At 47.2% G+C, this 20564-nt stretch overlaps 1 long non-coding RNA gene across 1 annotated transcript; it reads left to right on the top strand.

Moving 5' to 3' along the window:
* Positions 1-19818: 19818 nt before the first annotated feature.
* Positions 19819-20564, top strand: LOC103079213 (uncharacterized). The gene is made up of 2 exons (XR_457011.1): positions 19819-19946; positions 20238-20564. It is a non-coding gene; the product is annotated as an uncharacterized LOC103079213 (long non-coding RNA).

Raw genomic sequence — 20564 nt, 5'->3', positions numbered from 1 at the left:
GAGAGGGACTGACCAGGCAGGAGGAGGTGGGAGCCCAGGCAGAGCCATGGGGCTCGGGGCCAAGGGGGCCTTTCTGGGTATGAGCTGAGAGTGGACATGCAGGTGGTGAGTGTGATCCAGGAAAGCTGCCCTGGTGACGTGAGGCTGAACCTGCTTCAGTGACAAGCTTCCGGGTGATCCCAAAACAGGATAGTGAGACGGATCCTGTTAGAAGAAGGTAAGTGAATCCCCCCAAGAGGAGGCTCTGTGAGCTGGTCCCGGGAGGGGGGTGAAGGGAACAGGCGTGGAAGCTGTGGGGAGTGGGCAGTGCCCCTGGGCGGGCGGCGGGTGCAGACCCCATTCCGTGGTCCCACATCTGTGCTTCCGGCTGGATTACTTGACTTCTCAGAGCCTCAGCTTCCCAGTCTGCTTGTGGGGTGATGGTAGCATGGACTGACTAGTAATTTGCTCAGAACAGGGTAGGAAGGGGTCTAGTGGAAATTCCACAGAACACCGTCAGTATGGGAATCACAGGCCCTGTTTCCCGCAGGTCTGTCTTCAGGATTGGGAGAGCAAATCCGAGCAGACTTGCAGCAGAGCCTGGGGATGGGCTCCGTTTGGTGGATCCCCCTGTTTCCTGAATCTCGGAAGGAGCAGCTCCAGTGGGCAGTGGCAGGTTCATCCCACACCTAGAAGCATCCAGACCTCAAGGCCCAGCAGCCCCGAGCCCTGTGTCTGCGCCCCCGGGAGGCAGATGGGACAGGGTGGCGTCCTCCTTGGCCCTATTCCTGCCCAGAACATTCGGGGTCCAGGCCGTCATTAGGGAGAATCACGGATGGGGGTGTCCCATGTGGGAACAGGACATGGGGCAGCTTGTGCACGTGGACGTCCACACCGGGAATGGGGGTCGGTGGGACGCGGGCACCGGGAGGGGCAGGCAGTGGGCCTGAGGAAGCAGGGCGGGGCCGGGGGTCCTGGGGGGGGTGCGAGCTTCGCCTGTGCCGGGCCTCAGACTCCACGGGGCTTCCCTCCCCTGGTCACTGGGGAGGAGGGGCTAAGCAGCGTTGGTGGAGGGACCCCTCGCGTCCCCAGGCCCTGGCAGCATCAGCCCTCCAGGCTCTGGGTCGGGGAGCCTGAGGGGCGCAGGCCCAGCTGTGCCCGCAGGGAGGCCTGGAGGGGTCGGGCGGGAAGCACGGGTGTGGTCTCGCCTGTGTGGAAGCTCCCGAGCCAGTGTCCAGTGGGAGCCCTCACCTCGCACGTGGGTTTCAAGTCCACAGCTCAGATCACCTTCTGGCCGCTTGGTTTGTTTTCTAGACACAAAATCCTAATATCTCCTATGTCCCCTGCCTGTGAAAAGGCACATCTCACCTGGCACCAGGTGCTGCCTCTCATCCCTCCTGACTGGACGCCCAGCAGCCAGTGTCACTGCGTCATGACTGTCAGGGGTGTCAGGCGTGGGGGGACGAGAGCACACGGTCCAGGCCCACGAGGGGCCGTGCCGTCCACGGAGCCGGTGCTGTGGCTGTAGGTGTCCCCTCCCCGCGGGCAGAGACCACCGTCCCCTTACAGACTGTTACCAGGTGAAGTCATGTGGACCCTGCTCAGGCCCCAGCCTGCGAGGCGCTCTGCCTCAGCGGGGAAGGTTTACTTTTCCCATGTGGGTTCAAGTAGGCAAATAACAGAACCAAAGCCGAGACCAACACAGCACAGGCTCTATTCAGTGGCCAAAGAATGGAGAAGCGGGAACTGAGTTCACAGATCACCTTCTCGCCCTCCTGGAGAGAGAGGTTTAATTTTAAAGAGTAAAGACAAAGGGAGGAGCAGTGAGGCTAGTGATGGGATGAAGAGGCCTTCCGGGGGAAGGGGCGGGGCTCTTTCCAAGAGCTGGGGTACCACCTCCTTTTACCCGTTTCTGGTCCTTCAAGTCCAGTCATGGCCACTGGTAGGTGTGTCACTTAATATGCCGATATAGTAAATTCAACATGTGATGAGACTCAGGGTCTGTTGGAGATCACATTCGTTGCCATCTTGGTCCCAGCTGGTTCCATCTGTGTTTGTTTGTTTGCAGCTTCCTTTCTTATCTCTGGACCCCTTCACTTAAATACTTAGCTTAGGTGAACTCCGGCTGAAGGTGGGGGTGCAGGACAGCCCTGTGAAAGGTGGGTGCACGGGGCTTGAGCAGAGCCTGGAGCAGCTCTGACAACAAGAGGAGGCTGAGACGGGCGGGCAGTCTGATGCCCGCACTGGGGCCTGTGCTCGGCATGCGGAGGTGGTCAGCCGGGGGCACGTGTCAGGGAAGGTTCTCGGTGTTTACACAGAATATGTGAACGTGGGCCCAGATGCAGAGCTGCCTGCGGATGCTGCTACAGAAACCCGATTCTTTCCTGAGAAAACTGGTGGGCGGTCATTCAGGCAACAGGCAAACTGCTTGCTCTGGATGTACTTGTGGGGATGTGGGAGCACAGCAACAGGGGCTCAGCCTGCATAACCCCAGAAGCCCTCCCAGGACAGCTCCAGAACCGCTTCTGGAATGGCAGTGAGAAGCGGGTCTTCCACCTACTAGACGTGCAGGAGAGGGCTGGGGTCTGCAGGGCCGCCCCCACCCTCAGGGACCGGCTGGGGGCTCACAGGACCCAGCGCACGCCTGTGGCTTGTGTCCTCATAGCTGAGATGGGTCACAGCACGCAGTAGGGATGCACGGGAGGGAGGGCCCCTGCTCCAGTCACCTCATGACCCTTCATGCCCCCTCCTTCCCTCGAGGGTCTCTAGGGTATCTGTTCCCCCAGCGAGGAAGGGCAGAACCACGACAGTTACCCGCACCCCCGTCCCCCCAGGGAAGCTCATTAGAGACTTGGCACCTGGCTGGGGACTGGTCACGTGGTGTTGTCTGCCCTCACCCTCCAAAATGCCGGTGCCCAGGAGGGGAGCCGGGGTTCAGCATGAGCCACGTGGTTTGTGCACACAGCACAGGCACAGGGGGCTGCCCCTAACGGGAGGCGGGAGGGTTTAGACCAGGCCAGGGAGCTGCTCACCAGCTGCGTTAGCTTCCCGGGGCAGCTGTGACGAGCGACCACAAACGGAGGCTCAGAGCAGCAGAAACCTGTCCTCTCTGTCCTGGAGGCCAGATGTCTGAGGCCAAGGTGTCCCAGGGCCGCGCTCCCTCCGGAGGCTCCAGGGAAGGGTCCTGCCCGCCTCTTCTGGCTTCTGGGGGCTCCAGGCGTCCCTGGGCTTGTGGCCTCATCCCTCCCGTCTCTGCCTCCATCTTCACATGGTGTCTCCTGTGTGTCTGCGTCTCTCCTCTAGTCTCTTAGAAGGACACTGTCACTGATTTAGGGCCACCCTGATCCAGGATGACCTCATCTTCAGATTCATAACTAATTATACCTGCAGAGAGCCTATTTCCAAATAAGGTTCCATTCTCATATTCTGGTGGGCATGACATGGACATAACTTTTGGGGGGACCTCCCCATTCAACCCACCATAGCACCCAGTTCCCAGATGCCAGCCGACCTTCCTCAGGACAGCATCAGGCTGGTGATGTTCTGTGTTCCTCACGGAGTTGTCTCTTGTTTCTCTTGTTTCTTGTGGTAACTGTAAGGTTGGGTGGGTGGCGCTGCCGGCTGACCATTCCAGGGACCATGCTGACGTGTCCTTCCCGGGAGGGTGCGAGCATGGCCTGGGCTCCCTGGGAATACTCCACACAGACCGCTCGGTGGTCAGACACCTACATGGGCTGGACCGGTCCCTGGCACCTTCTACCACATCCACAGCCTGATGGACTCTGTGCGGGCCTATGACCAGGAGGTGTGGACCGGCAGGATCACTGGGAGCCCTCCTGCCTGCCACGTGGCCTCCAGCCCACCACAGGCCCTCCAGTCCTGCCATGGACACCCCCATCGCATTAACCCCCAAGAGGGCTTCTGGGAGGGGTGAGGATTTGGCCATGAAGAAGACAGGGCAGGCCCTAACTGCAGCAGGGGAAGGCAAGGACTGGGGGTGCTTGGCTATTTGTCCCCCAAAGGCCCAGGATGTGGGCTCTGACTTGATGGGTCCACCTCCACCTGAGCTCACCTGGGGGGTCGCTGCAGGGAGAGCGTTTCCTTGGGTGATTTTCCAACTCTCCCCACCCCCAGCTTCACCCTCTGGACCCCCCTGGCCCCATTAATAGTCTTTAAATAGTGTCTCTCACCCATCAGGCCTGCGTGGGAGATTTTAATATTGTGCGGGAGTCCAGTGACCAGCATCCACGGTGTCCTGTGTGTCCTGAGAGGGGAGGGAGCCTTGCTCTCACATTCCTGCCCCAGTGCACCTGGGGTGGGGGGCAGCAGACCCAGGCTCTGTTCTGGCAGAAGCTCCCTTTCTGTGAACAGGTCTTCCCCCACTCCCATTATCCTCACTGGAGACTCAGGAAGCCACAACATCGCGGCACCTCCAGCACCAGGACCCCACCCTAGGGAATCTCTCAAGAGCAGGGACCAGGCCTGCAGGCGGAGGGAAGGAGGGAGCCGGCCTCTTCAGGATCCCCGGGGCTAGGAAGCCTCCTATGCAGGAGGGCCTTGGACTCAGCTTAACTACCACCCGGGTCTCCTACCCCTCCCCTGGTAGGGGGCCCTTCAGATTCCAGGGCCCCAAGATCCTCCCCACCGACTTCTGACCCCAACTGCAGAGTCAGGGACCCAGAGACCCCCTCCCCGGCTTCTTTTTCCTTGGAGGCTCCCAGAATTCCCTGAAGCTGTTATACTCAGGGTTTATTATGGTGAAGGATGCAAGTTAAAATCAGCGAGCACAGAGGGGATGAGCAGGGTCCAGGCTCCTCTGCTGTGGCAGCCCAGGGAATCCCACCTGAGTCCTGAAGTGCTGGGTTTATTAGGGTCTGTCACGTCAATGTGGGGACCGCCATGTGCCTGACCTTGGCCTCCAGCCCCCAGGAGACCCAGGAAGCCCCACCGTGTATCACGCCGTCAGCACAGACCAGCCTGGAGCGAGACCCACGGTGCATGGACACTCCCGTCAGACTCAAGGTGACCTCTGGAGCCAGGACAGAGGCCTGGCCTCTCTGTGGGCAGGTGAACCCACACTGCATGGGCCCTGGTGCAGTGCCCGTTCCGCGTGGTCAGCATGGGTGCACACGGGTCAGCTAGTGTCTGTGTGTCTCAGCCTGTGACCATAGACCATACTGTCCTGCTCTGCTCACAAAAGCAAGGCCAATGAGGGACAACGGGGGTGGGAACAAAGCCGGGTCATGGTTCGGCTGGGTGAGAAAGGGTCCAAGGAGCGAGAACCCGGCTGCCCTTGCCTGGTGAGCCAAGAGCTGACGTCCACCCTGTGGGCAGCCCCTCTCCCCACGTCCCAAGGTTAGGCTGCCTTTCCTGCAACCTGGGGCAGGGTCATGACTGTGTATACAGCAGGACGCACAGCAGTGCACGCAGCAGGCCTGATGCCTGCCCTTGCCATGTACTTGGGGGCTTGGTGAGGGTGGGACATCCCGACAGGACACGGGCCGACCCCGGGGAGGATGTAGGGGTGAAGCATTTGGGAGCCTCTGGAGGGGATCCTCACCTGTCTGCACAGGTGGACTGAGGACACAGACCGAGGGTGGGAAGGCGGGGAGCCCAGTCCTGGGTCATCCCTGAGGCTGGAGGAGGGGTGTGGTGCTGGGGGTGATGGCAGTGGGGACGAGGGGCTGATCACAGGACAGTGAGGAGACAGAGCATCCGAGGCAGCGGGTAAGGTGGAAGACTGTGCCCGATGGGAGGTAGGAGAGACCAGCAGGTGGCACTGTAGGCGCGGGTAGCAGGGCTGCTCCCTGCAGGGCGGCGCCAGAGCCCCGCACCGCTGGAAACCCCGCGGTGTCCGGACAGAACCCCAGAAGATGGGGAGCCGGATGGGCGGGAAGAGTTTGGAAAAGTCACCTTATCTCCACATGTCCTGGGGGAGGGGTCCCCACTCCAGCCTCGTTCCTTAGAGTCTCCCCACCTGGGGAGTCAGCACACTCAACAGCCGGTCGTGCATGGCTTGCAATTTGTCCGGAGGATGAAGGGGAAGCGGGGAAAGGAATGAGAAACAAGCTCTACGTGTTTGGACAGCACATGCCACTCTAATTTCCAATCAGGAAGAGGAATTTCCCAAAGGCTCAGGCTGTCCCTGTAACCAGAATGGGGCTTGAAGCAATTCTGCCACTTTGTGGCCGGTTCCAGAAACAAGTTGAAGACAGTTTCTCAGGGGCACTGCAATCCACAACGCCTGCAGTGTTGTAAATGACAACTATGGTAGAAAAATGTCTTGGGGTAAGAAACTGAAAAGGACTTGAAAACAAAGCAGAATTGCAGGAACCTGATTGCAAGAGGTCGACTGGACTCATCGTTAAAGCACATGAAAGCTGCTCAACATTGCCTATGATTCAGTTGGCCAAAAAGGGCATACAGGTGTAAATCCATACGTCCTTGTGCCAACCAAACATGCGGGAAATACAAATCAACACTACAGAGATGTAGCGCTTTGCCCCGGTCAGAGTGGCCGCCCTCACAAAGCGTAAAAACCAGAAACGGAGGAGAGGACGTGGGGAAAAGGGCCCCTGCGGCGCTGGCGGTGGGAATGTCAACTGCTAACAGCCACGCTGCAGAAGGGTACGATGTTTCCTAAAAATTCTAAAAAATAGAGCTATAGGGACTTCCCTGGTGGCGCAGTGGTTAAGAATCCAACTGCCAATGCAGAGGACACGAGTTCGAGCCCTGGTGCGGAAAGATAACACATGCCACGGAGCAAACAAGCTCGTGAGCCACAACTACTGAGCCCGTGAGCCACAACTACTGAGCCCGTGTGCCACAACTACTGAAGCTCGACGCCTAGAGCCCATGCTCTGCAAGAAGAGAAGCCACTGCAATAAGAAGCCCATGCACTTCAATGAAGAGTAGCCCCAACTTGCTGCAACTAGAGAAACCCCGTGCGCAATAACAAAGACCCAACACAGGCAAAAAAAATAATTAATTAATTTTAAAAAATAGAGCTACAGAGCATACGGCACTTCCACTCCTGGGTATATATCTCAGGATAACCATAAATCCATAGGACACAGGCACTTCAACTATTAGTGCAGCCCTTTTACAGGAGCCTCGACTTGGAAACAATATAAATGTCCTTGGAAGGAAAAAATGGATAAAGAAGATGTGGTACTTCTGTACAATGAAATATTACTCAGCCATGAAATCAATGAAATAAGGCCAGTTACAGCAACTCAGGTGGACTTAGGTACGATCATTCTAAGTGACATAAGTCAGACACTTAGCATAAGATATCACTCATAGTTGGAATCTAAAAATGGCTACACATGAACTAAATTACAAAACAGAAACAGAGTCACACATTTAGAAAACATATTTATGGCTGCTAAAGGGGAAAGGTGGGGTGGGGTCAGGCATAAACCAGAGGGTTGAAATTAGCGTAACAGGTCTCCCTTTACAGGTCTCCCTATTTGGTCGAGACCAAATAGGTAATCGACAAGACCTACTCTATAGCTCAAAGAACTGCACTCAGCACACTCTAGTCACCAGAAAAGAATACATATACGACTGGTAAGAATCCGAAAAAGAATTTATGGATGTCTCTCTGTAAGTGAATCAAGTGGATGTGCAACAGCAAGAAAGACAGCATTGAAAATCAGATATACCCCATTATAAAAATAAATTACAAAAAAAAAAAAACACAGAGAGAAACTTACAAAATTCGTTCAGGGGCTGTGATGCACCCTGGATTGACCACATCTAGACCCACAGCTGGATGGGCCCTAAGGCTGGACACTCGTGGGGCTGAGAGGCTGGGTGAGGATGAGTCAGCAAATGCAGCCCCTTTAGAGTAATACCGCCTGGTCCTGATTCCATGGGTCACAAATCTCCAGATGCAGGCAACACTTCGTACAGCTAAAACATGCATGGGACACGCAGAGGATGGCACAGCATCGGATCAGGAAGAGTTTGGGAAAGGCATCTCATCTCCTCATCTCCTGGTGCTTGGGTTCCCACCTCCAGCCTCTTTCCTAACAATCTCCCCGCTTGGGGAAGTCAGCACCTTCAACATCCTGTTTCGCACACTTTGGAATTTGTCCAGAAGATGAAGCGGAAGGGGGGAAAAACAATGACAAGCCCTAGGTGTTTGGACAGGCACATGTCACTCTAATTTCCAATTAGGAAGAGGAATTGACCAAAGGCCCACCTTGCCCCCGGAACCAGAATAGGGCTTGAAGCAATCCTGCTGTTTTGTGGACAGATCCCAAAGAAACAAGTTGAAAATGGAGCTCAGGGGCACTGCAATTCACAATCCTGCAGGGTTGTAAAAGATTCCTAACGTTGGAAAATGCCTTGAGGTAAGTCATGAAACAGGACTTGAAAGCAAGACAGAATTGCAGGAAAGGGATTTAAAGAGGTAGATAGGACTCGCCATTAAAGCACATGAAAAGGAGCTGAACTTTGCCAACAATGCCGTTGACCAAAAAGGGCGTATGCGTTTTTCCAGAATATATTCAGGAAAAAAGCATATGCCCTTTTTGGCCAACCAAACAAGCGTGCAGTGAAAATCAACAATCCAAAGAGGTATCACTTCGTATCCATCAGAAGGGCCGTCCTCACAAAGTGTAAAAACAAGAAATGCAGGCTAGGACGTGGAGAAAAGGGAGACCTGTTACGCTGATTGTGGGAATGTAAATTGCCAAGGGCACTCCGGAGAAGTGTATTGTGTTTCCTAAAAAATCTAAGAAACAGAGCTACAGAGCATAAGGTACTTCCACTCATAGGCATATATTTGGGAAAACCAAAATTCGACAAGACACAGGCAACCCAACGTTTAATGCTGCTCTGTTTACAAGAGCCTCGACTTGGATACAACCTAAATGTCCTTAAAAGAGAAAATGGATAAAGAAGATGTGGTACTTCTGTACAATGGAATATTACTCAGCCATGAAATCAATGAAATAAGGTCAGTTGCAGGAACTCGGGTGGACGTACGTACGATCATTCTAAGTGACATAAGTCAGACAGAAAAAGAGACTTATCATATCACTTATAGGTAAAATCTAAAAATGACTACACATGAACTAAATGACAAAACAGAAGCAGAGTCACACATTTAGAAAACACACTTATGACTGCTAAAGTGGAAAGGTCGGGTGAGGTGAGGCATAAAACAGGAGGTTGAAATGAGCAGAGGTACCGTTCCATAGACCAAATAGGGAATCAACAATACATACGATAAAGCACAAAGAACTGGACTCAGCACACTCTAGACACCGGAAAAGAATATATACGACTGGTAAGGATCCGAAAAAGAATTTATTGGTGTCTCTCTGTAACTGAATCAAGTGGATGTACAGCAGCAAGAAACACAGCACTGAAAATCACCTACACCTCATTATAAAGATAAATTCCAAAAACAAAAACAGAGAGAGAGAGAGAGAGAGAGAGAAATTATTACAAAATTCGTTCAGGGGCTGTGATGCAACCTGGATTGACCACATCTAGACCCACAGCTGGATGAGACCTAAGGCTGGACACTCATTGGGCTGAGAGCTTGGTGAGGATAAGTCAGCAAATGCAGCCTCTTTAGAGTAATACTGCCTGGTCCTGATTCCATGGGTCCCAAATCACCAGGTGCAGGGGACCCTTCGTACAGCTAAAACATGCATGGGACACGCAGAGGATGGCACGCCATCGGTTTGGGAAGAGTTTGGAAAAGGCACCTCATCTCCTCATCTCCTGGTCCTCGGGTTCCCACCTCCAGCCTCTTTCCTAACAATCTCCCCACTTGGGGAATCAGCACCTTCAATATCCTGTTTTGAACAGTTCAAATTTGTCCGGTGGACGAAGAGGAAGGGGGGGAACCAATGAGAGACCAGCCCTAGGTGTTTGCACAGGCACGTGTCCCTCTAGTTTCTAATCAGGAGGACGAATTGCCCAAACGCTCAGCTTGCCCCCGGAACCAGAATAGGTTTTGAAGCAATCCTGCTGTTTTGTGGCCAGTTCCCAAGAAAGCAATTTGAAAAATGGAGCTCAAGGGCACTGTAATTCACAAACCAGCAGGGTTGTAAATGATACCGATCGTCGAAAAATATCTTGAGGTAAGTCAACGAAAAGGACTTGAAAGCAAAGGCAGAACTGCAGGAAAGGGATTTCAACAGGTAGATTGGACTTGCTCTTAAAGCACATGAAAAGCGGCTGAACCTCGCCAAGGATGCAGTTGGCCTAAAGGGGCGTATGCGTTTTTCCTGAATATATTCAGGAAAACTGCATACGCCCCTTTAGGCCAACCAAACAAGCAGGCGATGCAAATCAACACTACAAAGAGGTATCACTTCGAATCAGAAAAAAGGGCCATCCTCACAAAGGGTAAAAACCAGATATGCAGGACAGGGTGTGGAGAAAAGGGAGCCCTGTTATGCTGATGGGGTCAATGTAAATTGCCAACAGCCACTCTGGAGAAGTGTACTGTGTTTCCTAAAACAACTAAAAATCAGAGCTACAAAGCATACAGGACTTCCACTCATGGGTGTATATCTTGGAAAAAACAAAAATCCACAGGACGCAGGCACCCCAACGTTTACTGCTGCTATGTTTACAAAAGCCTCGACTTGGGTACAACTTAAAAGTCCTTGGAAGGAAAAAATTGATAAAGATTTGGTACTTATGCACAACGGAATATTACTCAGCCCTGAAATCAATGAAATAAGGCCAGTTGCAGCAACTCGGGGGGACTTATGTACAGTCATTGAGAGTGAAATAAGTTAGACAGCAAAAGAAACTTATCATAAGATATCACTTATGGGGGAATCTAAAAATCACCACACATGAACTGAATTACAAACAGAACACGGTCACACATTTACAAAACACACTTATGGCTGCTTAAGGGGAAAGGTGTGGTGTGGTGATGCATAAACCAGGAGGTTGAAATTGGCACAGATACCGTTCCATAAACCAATAATGTAATCGCCAAGACCTACTCACTGCTCAAGAAACTGAACACAGCACACTGTATTCACAGAAAAAAAATATATATCTGACTACTAGAAACTGGAAAAGAATTTATTGATGTCTCTCTGTAAGTGAATCAAGTGGTTGTACAGCATCAAGAAACACAGCATTGGGCTTCCCTGGTGGCGCAGTGGTTGAGAGTCCGCCTGCCGATTCAGGAGACGCGGGTTCGTGCCCCCGTCCGGGAAGATCCCACATGCCGCGGTGCGGCTGGGCCCGTGAGCCATGGCCGCTGAGCCTGTGCGTCCGGAGCCTGTGCTCCGCAATGGGAGAGGCCACAACAGTGAGAGGCCCGCGTACTGCAAAAGAAAAAAAGACAGGGAGAAAAAGGAATTTTTTTTTTTTTTTTTTTTTTTTTTGAGAGAGAGGAATTCTTACAAAATTCGATCAGGGGCTGCTGTGATGCAATGGACTGACCACATCTAGACCCACAGCTGGGTGGGATGTAAGGCTGGACACCCTAACCCTAACCCTAACCCTAACCCTAACCCTAAACCTAACCCCTAACCCTAACCCCTAACCTCTAACCCCTAACTTTAACCCTAACCCTAAAACGCTAACCCTAACCCTAACCGCCCCCCCGGGTCTCCCCCATCGCCGCTGGACCCCTAATCACGGGTGGGTCCTGCTCAGTTTAGGAACTCCTCCCCTCCCCCAGCCGCCCCTCATGTGTGCCGGTCCCTGAGTCTGGCCTTTACTTTTGCTCCCCCGTCCCTCCGTCCCACTGCCTCAGGATCCGCCCGGCTGGGGGGGCCTGGTGGGCAGAGGATCAGGCCTGAGATCTCAGCAGGCTCCTGGGGGCCCAAGTGGGCAGGGGAAACCTAGCCATACTCTCTTTTGATCCTCTGCCCTTCCAAAGGTCCCCCAATTTCCCCCTTCGGGCGTGGGATCCCTTCCCCTCCCCCAGCCGCCCCTCAGGGCGCCAGTCCCGTCCCACCTCCACTTCTCCTCCCCCCTCACTCCCCCGATGCCCCACGCCCTACCCGGTCGCTGGGGGTTCCTCCGTCCCCTTAGGTGTCCGTGGTCCCCCACCGGGGCCTGGCAGGTGCCCTACGTGTGCGGAGACGCGAATTCCGCGTCCTCCTTGTCCTCCATCTTGACTCCGCCTTCATTGATTTGTTTAAGGGTTCTTTGTTGTTCTATATTAAAGTCCCTTGTAAGAAAAATGATTTGCAAATATTTTCTCCCCGTCTCTGGTTTGTCTTTCCATTTCCATGACACCAGCTTTCACAGAGCAAAATATTTTAATTTTGATAAAGTCCATTTCTCAATTTTAATTTTTTAAAGTGGGTTTTGCTTTTGGTGACATGTTTAAAGTCCCATTGCCCAAACTAAAGTGCACAAATATTTTAAAATTTTTCTCTGGAACTTGTGTAATTTTAGCTTTCACAGTTAAGTTAATGATCCATTTTTAGTTAATTTTTGTATAGGGTATGGGGTATGTGTTGATGTTCATTTTTTATCTCTATGGATGTGCAGGTGTTCCATCACCATTTGTTGAAAAGATTATCCTTTCTCCATTGAACTGCTTTTGTGTCTTTGTTATAAAAGAAAAAAGAAAAGAAAAATTTGAGACAGTGTTTATGTGGGTTCATTTCTAGGCTGTCTTTTCTGTTCCACTGATTTTTGTGTCTTACCTTTCGCCAGTATCATGCTATCTTGATTTTGTAGGAAGTCTTAAAGTGGGCTAGTGGGAGTGCTGCACCTTTGTTCTTCAGAATTGTTTTGGCTGTTCTAGTTTTTTGCTTTTCCATATTAATTATGGAAGAGCTTGTGAATAGCTACAAAAAAGCTTGTTAGGACTTCAGTTGGAATTACAGTGAATCTATGAATCAAATTAGGGAGAATTTACATCTTAACAATACTGAGTTTTCCAATCCACGAACACCCTGTATCTTTCCATTTTTTTAGATCCTTGATTTTTTAAAGCACTGTTTTTATTTTGGAGCCTACTTATTTCTGCACACATATTTTCTTTTATCATCTTAACCATTTTAAGTGACAATTCAGTGGTATTAAATACATTCATAACATTGGCAGTCATAACCACCATCCGTCTCCACAACACTCTTCCTCTTGAAAAACTGAAGCTCTATACCATTAAACATTAACGCCCAATTCCCCCCTCCCCATAACCCCTGGCAAGCGCCATTCTACTTTCTGTCTCTATGATTTTGACTACGCTAGTTACCTCATATAAGTGGAATCATACAGTAATTGTCTTTTTGTGACTGGCTTATCTCCCTTGACATAACGTTCATCCTTGTTATAGCATACTGCAGAATTCTCTTCCTTTTAAGGCTGAATAATAATTTGTATGTATGTATCACATTTTGCTTCTCCATTCATCCATCCACGGACACTTGGATTGCTTTCACGTTTTAGCTACTGTAAATAATAATGTTGCTGTGAACATGGATGTACAAATATCTCTTTAAGACCCTGCTTTCACTTCCTTTGGGTATATATTCAGAAGTGGAATTGCTGGACCGTATGGTAATTCTAATTTTTAATTTTTTGAGGAGCCACCAAACTGTTTTCCATAGCAGCTACACCACGTTATATCCCCACCAGCATTGTACAAGTGTTCCACTTATTCCACATCCTCGCCAACCCTTGTTATTTTCATGCTTTTTTGATAGCCATTCTAATGAGTGTGAGGTGGAATCTCATAGTTTTGATTTGCATTTTCCTTATGATTAGTGATGTTCACCACCTTCATGTGCTATTGGCCATTTGTATCTTCTTTGGAGAAATATCTATTCAAGTCCTTTGACCACTTTTGAATAGGTTGTTTTGTTGTTGTTGAGTTTTAGTTCTCTATATATTCTGGATATTCATCCCTTTTAAGATATATGCCTTGCAGATATTTTCTCCCATTCTGTGAGTTGCCTTTTTACCCTGTTGATCTTGTGTTTTGATGCAAAAAAAAATTTTTTTTGGTTGCGGTAGGCAGGCTCCTTAGTTGCAGCATGCTTGTGGGATCTAGTTCCCTGACCAGGGATCGAAGCCGGGCCCCCTGCATTGGGAGCCCAGAGTCTTCATCATTGTGCCACCAGGGAAATCCCTGATGCAAAATTTTTTTTTAATTTTCATGAAGTCCAATAGATTGACTTTTTTCTTTTGTGTCATATTCAAGAAATCACTGCCAAATCTAACATCGTAAAGCTTTTGCCCTGTGTTTTCTTCTAAGAGCTTTATGTAGCTTAAGGTTTTACATTTAGGTCTTTGATCCATTTTGAGTTAATTTTTATATATGGTGTTAGGTACAGGGCCAACTTAAATCTTTTTCATGTGGATATCCAGTTTTCCCAGCAGCATTTGTTAGAAAGAGTTTTCTTTCCCCATAAATGGCCTTGGAACGATTGTCAACAATCATTTAACCATATACGCAAGGGTTTATTTCTGGACTCTGTTCTATTTTGTTGTCACTTTTATGCTAGTACCACATTGTTGCATGTCAGTACCACATTGTTTTGGTTACTGTAGTTTTGTAGTACGTTTTGAAATCAGGAAGTATGAGTCTTCCAGCTTTGTTCTTTTTCGAGATTATTTTGGCTATTCAGGGTCCCTTGAGCTTCCATATGAATTTTAGGATGGGTTTTTCTATTTCTGCAAAAAACGTCATTGGGAGTTTATTAGGGATTGCTTTGAATATGTAGATCACTTTGCGTAGTATTAACATCTTAATATTAAGGAACATAGGGTATGTTTCTATTTATTTATGTCTTCTTTAATTTCTTTCAGCAAGGTTTTTAGTTTTCATTCTACAAGTCATTTACCTCCTTGGTTAAGTTATTACTTCTTTTTGATGCTATTATAAGTGGAATCTTTTTCATAATTTGCTTTTCAGATTGATCATTGTTACTGTATAGAAATGCAGCTGGGGACTTCCCTGGTTGCTCAGTGGTTAAGAATCCACCTGCCAATGCAGGGGACACAGGTTCGATCCATGGTCTGGGAAGATCCCACATGCCGCAGAGAAACTAACCCCGTGTGCCACAACTACTGAGCCTGCGTTCTAGGGCCTGCGTGCCACCACTACTGAGCCCGTGTGCCACAACTACTGAAGTCCACACACCTAAAGGCCGAGCTCTGCAACAAGAGAAGCCACTGCAATAAGAAGCCCGTGCACCACAACGAAGAGTAGCCCCCACTCGCTGCAACTAGAGAAAGCCCACGTGCAGCACCAAAGACCCAATGCAGCCAGAAAGGAAGGGAGGGAGGGAGGGAGGGAGGGAAGGAAGGCAGGCAGATGATTTTCATGCTTTGATTTTGTATCCTGATATTTGCTGAACTCATCTGTTGTTGTTGGATTGCTTTGTTTTTTGAATCTTTAAGGTTTTCTACATATAGGATCATATTGGCCGTGAATAGAGATAAATTTACTCCTACTGCTCTGGCTAGAACTTCCAGTGCTATGCTGAATAGAAGTGGTGAAAGCCAACATCCTTGCCTTGTTCTTCATCTTAGAGGAAAAGTTTCAGTCTTTGACCATTGACAATGATGTTCACCGTAGGTTGTTAAGATACAGCTTTTATGTTGAGGTACTTTCCTACTTTTCCTACTTTGTTGAGTGTTTTTATCATGAAAGGGTGTTGAATTTTATCAAATGCTTTTTCTGCATCAATTGAGATAATCTTTTTTTTTTTTTTTTTTTTTTTTTTTGTGGTATGCAGGCCTCTCACTGTTGTGGCCTCTCCCGTTGCGGAGCACAGGCTCCGGACGTGCAGGGTCAGCGGCCATGGCTCACGGGCCCAGCCGCTCCGTGGCATGTAGGATCTTCCCGGACCGGGGTATGAACCCGTGTCCCCTGCAACGGCAGGCGGACTCTCAACCACCGCACCACCAGGGAAGCCTGAGATAATCATTTTTAAACGTCATTCTGTTAACGTGATGCATTACATTGAGCAGTTTTCAAATGTGGAACCATCCTTGCATTCCAAGAATAAATCCCATTGGTCATGGTGTATAATCTTTGTAATAAGCTGCTGAATTTGACTTATTATTTTATTGAGGATTTTTGCATCTCTGTTTATAAGGGATACTAGTCTGTAGTTTTCTTACAGTGTTTTTGTATGGGTTTGGTATCAGAGTAATGCTGGCCTTATAGAATGAGTTAGGAAGTGTTCCCTCCTCTTCAGGTTTTTGGAAAAACTTGAGAAAGATTGATGTTATAACTCCTTTAAATATTTGGTAAAATTCACCAGTGAAGCCTGGGCTTTTCTTTTTTGGGGAGACTTTTGATTACAGACTCAATCTCCTTATTAGTTATAGATCTTTTCAAATTTTCCATTTCTTTGTGATTTTATCTTGATAGAAATGAAGATGGAATTGTATCCATTTCAACTAGGTCATCCAATTTGCTGGCATACAGTTGTTCATAGTATTTTCCAATAATCATTTTTGTCTCTGTAGAATCAGTACTAATTTCCCTACTTTCATTTCTGAGTTTGGTAAAATTCAAGTCTTCTTTTTTTTCTTAGTCCATCTACCTGAAGCATCCATTTTGTTGATCTTTTCAAAGAACCAAGCTTTGGTTTCATTGATTTTTTTTCTATTGTTTTACTAGTCTCTATTTTGTTTATCTGTGTTCTAATCTTTTTATTTCCTTCTTTTTGCTACCTTTGTGTTTAGTTTGTTGTTCTTTTTCTATTCCCTTAAGTTGTAATGTTAGATTGTTGATGTTTCTTGTTTTAAATATAAGTGTTTATAATTGTCAATTTTCCCCTCAACACTGCTTTTGCTGCATCCCATCAGTTTTATGATGTGTTTTGTTTCCATTCAAGTCAAGTATTTACTAATTTCCCTTTTGATTTCTTTGATCCATTGGTTGTTTTGGACTGTGTTGTTTTAATTCCCATAAATTTGTGCATTTTCCATTTTTTCCCCTTTTATAGTGATTTTTAGCTTCATCCTGTGTAGTCAGAGAAGATATTTTGAATGATATTTGTCTTTTGAATCTACTGAGACTTAATTTGTGGATTGCCCTGGAAATGTCTCATGTGTACTTGAGAAGAATGGTAAAGTTGCAGGATACAAAGTGCACAGAAATCTCTTGCATTCCTATACACTAAAAAGAATACAAATTGGAAAAGAAAAAGTAAAACTGTCACTCTTTACAGATGTCATGATACTATACATAGATAATTTGATGAAAGACATGAATATAAACATCAAAGAAGCTCAACAGACTGCAAAAACGATGAACTCAAAGAAACACACGCACTCAAATTTTCAATAGACAGAGACAAAGAGAGAACCTTGACAGCATCAAGAAAGAAATGACTTGTTTCATACAAGGGCTCCTCAGTAAGATGATAAGCAGATTTCTCATCAGAACCTTTGGAGACCAAAAGGCAATGAACCCATATATTCAAAGAGCTAAAATAAAAATAAAAAATAAAAAACAAACTACCAGCCAAGAATCCTATATCTGACAAAACTGTGCTTCAAAAGTGAGGTAGAAATGAAGACATTCACAGAAAACAAAAGAGAGTTTGCTACCACTACACCTTGCTTGGCAAGAGATGTTCAAGGGAATCATGCAGGTGAAATAAAAGAACACTAGATAATATCTTGAAGCAATATTGAGAAAGAAAAATGGAGTAGGGGGAATCAGGCTCCCCAACTTCTGACTATACTACAAAGCTACAGCCAACAAGATAGTATGGTACTCGCACAAAAACAGAAATATAGATCAATGGAACAGGAGAGAAAGCCCACATCTAAACCCACACACCTGTGGTCACCTTAATCTATGACAAAGGAAGCATGAACATACAGTGGAGAAAAAGAGAGTCTCTTCAATAAGTGGTGCTGGGAAAACTGGACAGCTAAAAGAATGAAATTAGAACACTACCTAACACCATACACAAAAATAAACTCAAAATGGATTAAAGACCTAAATGTAAGACCAGACGCTATAAAACTCTTAGAGTAAAACATAGGAAGAACACTCTTTGACATAAATCACAGCAAGATCTTTTTTGGCCCACCTCCTAGAGTAATGAAAATAAAAACAAAAGTAAGCAAGTGGGACCTGATTAAACTTAAAAGTTTTTGCACACCAAAGGAAACCATAAACAAAACGAAAAGACAAACCTCAGAATGAGAGAAAATATTTGCAAATGAAGCAAGGTGCAAAGGATTAATCTCTAAAATATACGAACAGCTCATGAGCTCAATATCGAAAAAACAAACAACGCAGTCAAAAAATGGGTCGGAGACTTAAATAGACATTTCTCCAAAAAAGACATACACATGGCCAAGAGACACATGAAAAGATGCTTAACATCACTAATTATTAGAGAAATGCAAATCAGGACTACAATAACATATCACCTCACACCGGTCAGAATGCCATCATCAAAAAATCTACAAACAATAAATGCTGGAGAGAGTGTGGAGAAAAGAGAACCCTCTTGAACTGTTGATGGGAATGTAAGTTGATACAGCCACTATGGAAAAGAACAGTATGGAGGTCCCTTAAAAAGCTAGAAATAGAACTACCATATGACCCAGCAATCCCACTACTGGGCATATACCCTGAGAAAACCATAATTCAAAAAGAGACACGTACCACAATGTTCATTGTAGCACTAGTTACAATAACCAGGACATGGAAGCAACCTAAGTGTCCATCGACAGATAAATGGATAAGGAAGATGTGGCACATATATACAATGGAATATTACTCAGCCAAATAAAGAACGAAATTGGGTCATTTGTAGAGATGTGGATGGACCTAGAGTCTGTCATACAGAGTGAAGTAAGTCAGAAACAGAAAAACAAATATTGTATATTAACGCATGTATTGATATGTGGAATCTAGAAAAATGGTACACATGAACCTAGTTCCAGGGCAGGAATAGAGACTTAAACATAGAGAACGGATGTGTGGACATGGGAGAAAAGGGAGGGTAGGATGAGTTGGGAGATCAGGTTTGACATAAATACACTACCATGTGTAAAATAGATAGCTCGTGGGGACATGCTATAAAGCACAGGAGCTCAGCTCAATGCTCTGTGGTGACCTAGCTGGGTGGGAGGGGGTGGCAGTTGGAGGGAGGTCCAAGAGGGAGGGGGTATATGTATACATATGGTTGATTCACTTTGTTGTACAGCAGAAACTAACACAATATTGTGACGCAATTATACTCCAAATTTTAAAAATAGAAATAAGTAAATTTAAAAAAATAAATTTGAAATTTCATTTTCAAGTTTGGTGTCCATTTTTGAAAATTGTAGCCATTCTAGATGTGTAATGGTGTCTCACTGTTTTAATTTGCAATTCCCTAATGATATATGATGCTGAGCATCTTTTCGTATGCTGATTTACCATCAATGTATCTTCATGTTCAGATCGGTCACCCCACACCGTGATTGCTATTTACAGCTGTTGCCTTTTTTATTTCACGAAATTTTAACGTCTTCTCTTCAGTGGTAGCTCCTGGTGCATTCAAGCAGCATTGCTTGCTTCCCCCTTTGTGCCCATGTTCTCTGCATGTTCTTTTCTCATAGCATCTTTGACTGCCTGTTACATTTTTATGGGTTTAATCTTTGCTGTTCTCTGCAATGCTGAACACTTCTGTCTTTCATCCATTTTATATTACTTGCACGTAGTTGAATACCTGGCACACGGTATTCTTATATGTTGCATGAGAGGTTGACTGATTTAATGCATATTGATGGGATATTTTCAGTAAACGTTTGCTTTTCTCCCAAAGTAGAATGTAAATAATGGACACTCTTAGCAGCCTTTTGTCTACTACAAACTCAGTCAAATGATTTGCAGTTGAATGGGGATATGCTGTTTCAGGGACCATTGTCATTCATGGATGTGTTTGTGGACTTTACCTGGGAGGAGTGGCAGCTGCTGGACCCAGCTCAGAAGCACCTGTACAGGAGTGTGATGTTGGAGAACTATAGCAACCTGGTGTCCCTGGGTAAGTACCACCTCCCTGAAAGGAGTGTGGGTGTGTCATCTCCAGGCTTCCCCTTGTTAGTTGCTGAAAGCTGGGGCACTTTTGTACAATACTTGGTGATTTGGGGCTTATATTTAGAGGCCACATTTTCTTATTCTCCCTTTGGCATCAGAATCTGCTGGTTGAATGGTGTTTACTTTGCCAAAGTGCAAAAGGGCAGCTTCATCACGCCGCCTCTAAACCGGGTCTTCCCCATTCTGCTGAATCCCTAGGCAGTTTGGGGCCAGGTTGTCTGTGATTTTCTATTCACAGGGTATCAACACACCAAACCGAGTATCATTTTCCAGTTGGAACAAGAAGAGCTGTGGATGATGCAAATTCCAAGTGAGGGCCATATGGGTGAGTCGTCAGGACATTTAGATCTTTTCCTCCTTACTCAGAATTGGTGTGAGTTCTGACGTGATGTTCCCTTTGTGTTTGTACTTTTGGGTCATTTGTAACCATTGTCTCTTAGTTAATCTCCTCTGTGGCATTCTCAGCTTCCTTCTTACTTTCCCGTGGTGATAGATGCATTTCATTACACATTTAAGCAAGCGTTTCCTCTTTATCTCTTTTCATGTGACTTTCACACCCCTTCTA

This window comes from Lipotes vexillifer, unplaced genomic scaffold (assembly GCF_000442215.2).
Source record: "Lipotes vexillifer unplaced genomic scaffold, Lipotes_vexillifer_v1.1 scaffold1529, whole genome shotgun sequence".
Lineage (NCBI taxonomy): Eukaryota > Metazoa > Chordata > Mammalia > Artiodactyla > Lipotidae > Lipotes > Lipotes vexillifer.
This window is presented reverse-complemented; position numbering and strand designations above follow the sequence as displayed.